The following is a 6,000-nucleotide window of genomic DNA, read 5'->3' as shown; positions in this document are numbered from 1 at the left end:
CAGCCAGCCAGTCAGCCAGCCAGCCAGCCAGCCACTCAGCCAGCCACCAGCCAGCAACCAGCCAGCCAGCCAGCCACCAGCCAGCAACCAGCCAGCCACCAGCCAGCCAGCCAGGCAGCCAGCCAGCCAGCCAGCCACCAGCCAGCCTCTAGGTCACCAGCCAGCCAGCCAGCCACCAAACCGCCACCAGCCACTAGCCAGCCAGCCACCAGCCAGCCAGCCACCAGCCAGCCGCTAGCCACCAGCCAGCCAGCCACCAAACCAGCAGCCAGCCACCAGCCAGCCAGCCACCCACCCAGCAGGCAGCCAGCCATCTAGCCAGCCAGCCATCCACCAGCAAGCCAGCCAGCCAGCCAGTCAGCCATCCATCCAGACACCAGCCACTTGACAGCCAGTCAGCCACCGGCCACCAGCAAGCCAGCCTCCAGCCAGCCAGCCAGCCAGCCACCAGCCAGCCAGCCAGCCACCAGCCAGCCAGCCACCAGCCAGCCAGCCATCAGCCACCAGCCAGTCTGCCAGCCACCAGCCAAACTGCCAGCAGGCAGCCAGCCACCAGCCAGCAACCAGCCAACCAGCAATCAGCCAGCCAGCCAGCCAGCCAGCCGGCAACCAGCCAGCCAGCCACCAGCCAGCATCTAGGTCACCAGCCAGCCACCCACCAGCCACCAGCCAGCCAGCCAGTATCAAGCCACCAGCTAGCCACCAGCCAGCCACTAGCCACCAGACAGCCAGCCAGCAATCCAGACACCAGCCACCAGCTAGCCACCAAACCGCCACCAGCCACTAGCCAGCCAGCCACCAGCCAGCCAGCCACCAGCCAGGCACCAGCCAGCCGCTAGCCACCAGCCAGCCAGCCACCAAACCAGCAGCCAGCCACCAGCCAGCCAGCCACCCACCCAGCAGGCAGCCAGCCATCTAGCCAGCCAGCCATCCACCAGCAAGCCAGCCAGCCAGTCAGCCAGCCAGCCAGCCAGCCAGCCAGCCAGCCAGCCAGGCAGCCACCAGCCAGCCACCAGCCAAACTGCCAGCAGGCAGCCAGCCACCAGCCAGCAACCAGCCAACCAGCAATCAGCCAGCCAGCCAGCCGGCAACCAGCCAGCCAGCCACCAGCCAGCATCTAGGTCACCAGCCAGCCAGCCACCCACCAGCCACCAGCCAGCCAGCCAGTATCAAGCCACCAGCTAGCCACCAGCCAGCCACTAGCCACCAGACAGCCAGCCAGCAATCCAGACACCAGCCACCAGCTAGCCACCAAACCGCCACCAGCCACTAGCCAGCCAGCCACCAGCCAGCCAGCCACCAGCCAGGCACCAGCCAGCCGCTAGCCACCAGCCAGCCAGCCACCCACCAGCCACCAGCCAGCCATCCAGTATCAAGCCACCAGCTAGCCACCAGCCAGCCACTAGCCACCAGACAGCCAGCCAGCAATCCAGACACCAGCTAGCCACCAAACCGCCACCAGCCACTAGCCAGCCAGCCACCAGCCAGCGAGCCAACAGCCAGGCACCAGCCAGCCGCTAGCCACCAGCCAGCCAGCCACCAAACCAGCAGCCAGCCACCAGCCAGCCAGCCACCCACCCAGCAGGCAGCCAGCCATCTAGCCAGCCAGCCATCCACCAGCAAGCAAGCCAGCCAGCCAGCCAGTCAGCCAGCCAGCAAGCCAGCCACTCAGCCAGCCACCAGCCAGCAACCAGCCAGCCAGCCACCAGCCAGCAACCAGCCAGCCAGCCACCAGCCAGCCAGTCAGCCAGGCAGGCAGCCAGCCAGCCAGCCACCAGCCAGCGTCTAGGTCACCAGCCAGCCAGCCAGCAAGCCACCAAACCGCCACCAGCCACTAGCCAGCCAGCCACCAGCCAGCCAGCCAGCCGCTAGCCACCAGCCAGCCAGCCACCAAACCAGCAGCCAGCCACCAGCCAGCAACCAGCCAGCCAGCCACCAGCCAGCAACCAGCCAGCCAGCCACCAGCCAGCCAGTCAGCCAGGCAGGCAGCCAGCCAGCCAGCCACCAGCCAGCGTCTAGGTCACCAGCCAGCCAGCCAGCCAGCCAGCCACCAAACCGCCACCAGCCACTAGCCAGCCAGCCACCAGCCAGCCAGCCACCAGCCAGTCACTAGCCACCAGCCAGCCAGCCACCAAACCAGCAGCCAGCCACCAGCCAGCCAGCCACCCACCCAGCAGGCAGCCAGCCAGCCAGTCAGCCATCCATCCAGACACCAGCCACTTGACAGCCAGTCAGCCTCCGGCCACCAGCAAGCCAGCCTCCAGCCAGCCAGCCAGCCACCAGCCAGCCAGCCAGCCAGCAGCCAGCCAGCCACCAGCCAGCCAGCCATCCAGACACCAGCCACCAGCCAGCCACCAGCCAGTCTGCCAGCCACCAGCCAAACTGCCAGCAGGCAGCCAGCCACCAGCCAGCAACCAGCCAACCAGCAATCAGCCAGCCAGCCAGCCGGCAACCAGCCAGCCAGCCACCAGCCAGCGTCTAGGTCACCAGCCAGCGTCTAGGTCACCAGCCAGCCAGCCACCCACCAGCCACAAGCCAGCTAGCCAGTATCAAGCCACCAGCTAGCCACCAGCCAGCAACTAGCCACCAGCCAGCCAGCCAGCAATCCAGACATCAGCCACCAGCCAGCCACCAAACCGCCACCAGCCACTAGCCAGCCAGCCAGCCACCCGCCAGCCAGCCAGCCACCAGCCAGCCAGCCAGCCAGTCACCCAGCCAGCAGCCAGCCAGCCAGCCATCCACCAGCAAGCCAGCATCAAGCCACCAGCCAGGCACCAGCCAGCCGCTAGCCACCAGCCAGCCAGCCAGCCACCAAACCAGCAGCCAGCCACCAGCCAGCCAGCCATCCACCAGCAAGCCAGCATCAAGCCACCAGCCAGGCACCAGCCAGCCGCTAGCCACCAGCCAGCCAGCAAAGCCACCAAACCAGCAGCCAGCCACCAAACAGCCACCAGCCAGCCTGCCAGCCACCAGCCAGCCACCAACCAGCCTGCCAGCCAGCCAGCCAGCCAGCTGGAAACCGGCCAGCCACCAGCCAGCCACCAGCCAGCCACCAGCCAGCCAGCCTGCCACCAGCCAGCCTGCCAGCAACCCAGCAGTCAGTCACCAGCCAGCCAGCCACCAGCCAGGCACCAGCCAGCCGCTAGCCACCAGCCAGCCAGCCACCAAACCAGCAGCCAGCCACCAGCCAGCCAGCCACCCACCCAGCAGGCAGCCAGCCATCTAGCCAGCCAGCCATCCACCAGCAAGCCAGCCAGCCAGCCAGTCAGCCAGCCAGCCACTCAGCCAGCCACCAGCCAGCAACCAGCCAGCCAGCCACCAGCCAGCAACCAGCCAGCCAGCCAGCCACCAGCCAGCCAGCCAGCCAGGCAGCCAGCCAGCCAGCCAGCCAGCCAGCCACCAGCCAGCGTCTAGGTCACCAGCCAGCCAGCCAGCCACCAAACCGCCACCAGCCACTAGCCAGCCAGCCACCAGCCAGCCAGCCACCAGCCAGCCGCTAGCCACCAGCCAGCCAGCCACCAAACCAGCAGCCAGCCACCAGCCAGCCAGCCACCCACCCAGCAGGCAGCCAGCCATCTAGCCAGCCAGCCATCCACCAGCAAGCCAGCCAGCCAGCCAGTCAGCCATCCATCCAGACACCAGCCACTTGACAGCCAGTCAGCCACCGGCCACCAGCAAGCCAGCCTCCAGCCAGCCAGCCAGCCACCAGCCAGCCAGCCAGCAGCCAGCCAGCCAGCCAGCAGCCAGCCACCAGCCAGTCAGCCAGCCAGCCATCAGCCAGCCACCAGCCAGTCTGCCAGCCACCAGCCAAACTGCCAGCAGGCAGCCAGCCACCAGCCAGCAACCAGCAATCAGCCAGCCAGCCGGCAACCAGCCAGCCAGCCAGCCACCAGCCAGCATCTAGGTCACCAGCCAGCCAGCCACCCACCAGCCACCAGCCAGCCAGCCAGTATCAAGCCACCAGCTAGCCACCAGCCAGCCACTAGCCACCAGACAGCCAGCCAGCAATCCAGACACCAGCCACCAGCTAGCCACCAAACTGCCACCAGCCACTAGCCAGCCAGCCACCAGCCAGCCAGCCACCAGCCAGGCACCAGCCAGCCAGCCACTAGCCACCAGACAGCCAGCCAGCAATCCAGACACCAGCCACCAGCTAGCCACCAAACCGCCACCAGCCACTAGCCAGCCAGCCACCAGCCAGCCAGCCAACAGCCAGGCACCAGCCAGCCGCTAGCCACCAGCCAGCCAGCCACCAAACCAGCAGCCAGCCACCAGTCAGCCAGCCACCCACCCAGCAGGCAGCCAGCCATCTAGCCAGCCAGCCATCCACCAGCAAGCAAGCCAGCCAGCCAGCCAGTCAGCCAGCCAGCCAGCCAGCCAGCCACTCAGCCAGCCACCAGCCAGCAACCAGCCAGCCAGCCACCAGCCAGCAACCAGCCAGCCAGCCACCAGCCAGCCAGTCAGCCAGGCAGGCAGCCAGCCAGCCAGCCACCAGCCAGCGTCTAGGTCACCAGCCAGCCAGCCAGCCACCAGCCAGCCACTAGTCACCAGCCAGCCAGCCACCAAACCAGCCAGCCAGCCACTCAGCCAGCCACCAGCCAGCAACCAGCCAGCCAGTCACCAGCCAGCAACCAGCCAGCCAGCCACTAGCCAGCCAGCCAGCCAGGCAGCCAGCCAGCCAGCCAGCCAGCCACCAGCCAGCGTCTAGGTCACCAGCCAGCCAGCCAGCCAGCCACCAAACCGCCACCAGCCACTAGCCAGCCAGCCACCAGCCAGCCAGCCACCAGCCAGCCGCTAGCCACCAGCCAGCCAGCCACCAAACCAGCAGCCAGCCACCAGCCAGCCAGCCACCCACCCAGCAGGCTGCCAGCCATCTAGCCAGCCAGCCATCCACCAGCAAGCCAGCCAGCCAGCCAGTCAGCCATCCATCCAGACACCAGCCACTTGACAGCCAGTCAGCCACCGGCCACCAGCAAGCCAGCCTCCAGCCAGCCAGCCACCAGCCAGCCAGCCAGCAGCCAGCCACCAGCCAGCCAGCCAGCCAGCAGCCAGCCACCAGCCAGTCAGCCAGCCAGCCATCAGCCAGCCACCAGCCAGTCTGCCAGCCACCAGCCAAACTGCCAGCAGGCAGCCAGCCACCAGCCAGCAACCAGCAATCAGCCAGCCAGCCGGCAACCAGCCAGCCAGCCAGCCACCAGCCAGCATCTAGGTCACCAGCCAGCCAGCCACCCACCAGCCACCAGCCAGCCAGCCAGTATCAAGCCACCAGCTAGCAACCAGCCAGCCACTAGCCACCAGACAGCCAGCCAGCAATCCAGACACCAGCCACCAGCTAGCCACCAAACCGCCACCAGCCACTAGCCAGCCAGCCACCAGCCAGCCAGCCACCAGCCAGGCACCAGCCAGCCGCTAGCCACCAGCCAGCCAGCCACCAAACCAGCAGCCAGCCACCAGCCAGCCAGCCACCCACCCAGCAGGCAGCCAGCCATCTAGCCAGCCAGCCATCCACCAGCAAGCCAGCCAGCCAGCCAGTCAGCCAGCCAGCCAGCCAGCCAGCCACTCAGCCAGCCACCAGCCAGCAACCAGCCAGCCAGCCACCAGCCAGCCAGCCAGGCAGCCAGCCAGCCAGCCAGCCACCAGCCAGCGTCTAGGTCACCAGCCAGCCAGCCAGCCACCAAACCGCCACCAGCCACTAGCCAGCCAGCCACCAGCCAGCCAGCCACCAGCCAGCCGCTAGCCACCAGCCAGCCAGCCACCAAACCAGCAGCCAGCCACCAGCCAGCCAGCCACCCACCCAGCAGGCAGCCAGCCATCTAGCCAGCCAGCCATCCACCAGCAAGCCAGCCAGCCAGCCAGTCAGCCATCCATCCAGACACCAGCCACTTGACAGCCAGTCAGCCACCGGCCACCAGCAAGCCAGCCTCCAGCCAGCCAGCCAGCCAGCAGCCAGCCACCAGCCAGCCAGTCATCCAGACACCAGCCACCAGCCAGCCACCAGCC

Source organism: Salmo salar, chromosome 16 (assembly GCF_965601325.2).
Source record: "Salmo salar chromosome 16, fSalSal1, whole genome shotgun sequence".
NCBI lineage: Eukaryota > Metazoa > Chordata > Actinopteri > Salmoniformes > Salmonidae > Salmo > Salmo salar.
This window is presented reverse-complemented; position numbering follows the sequence as displayed.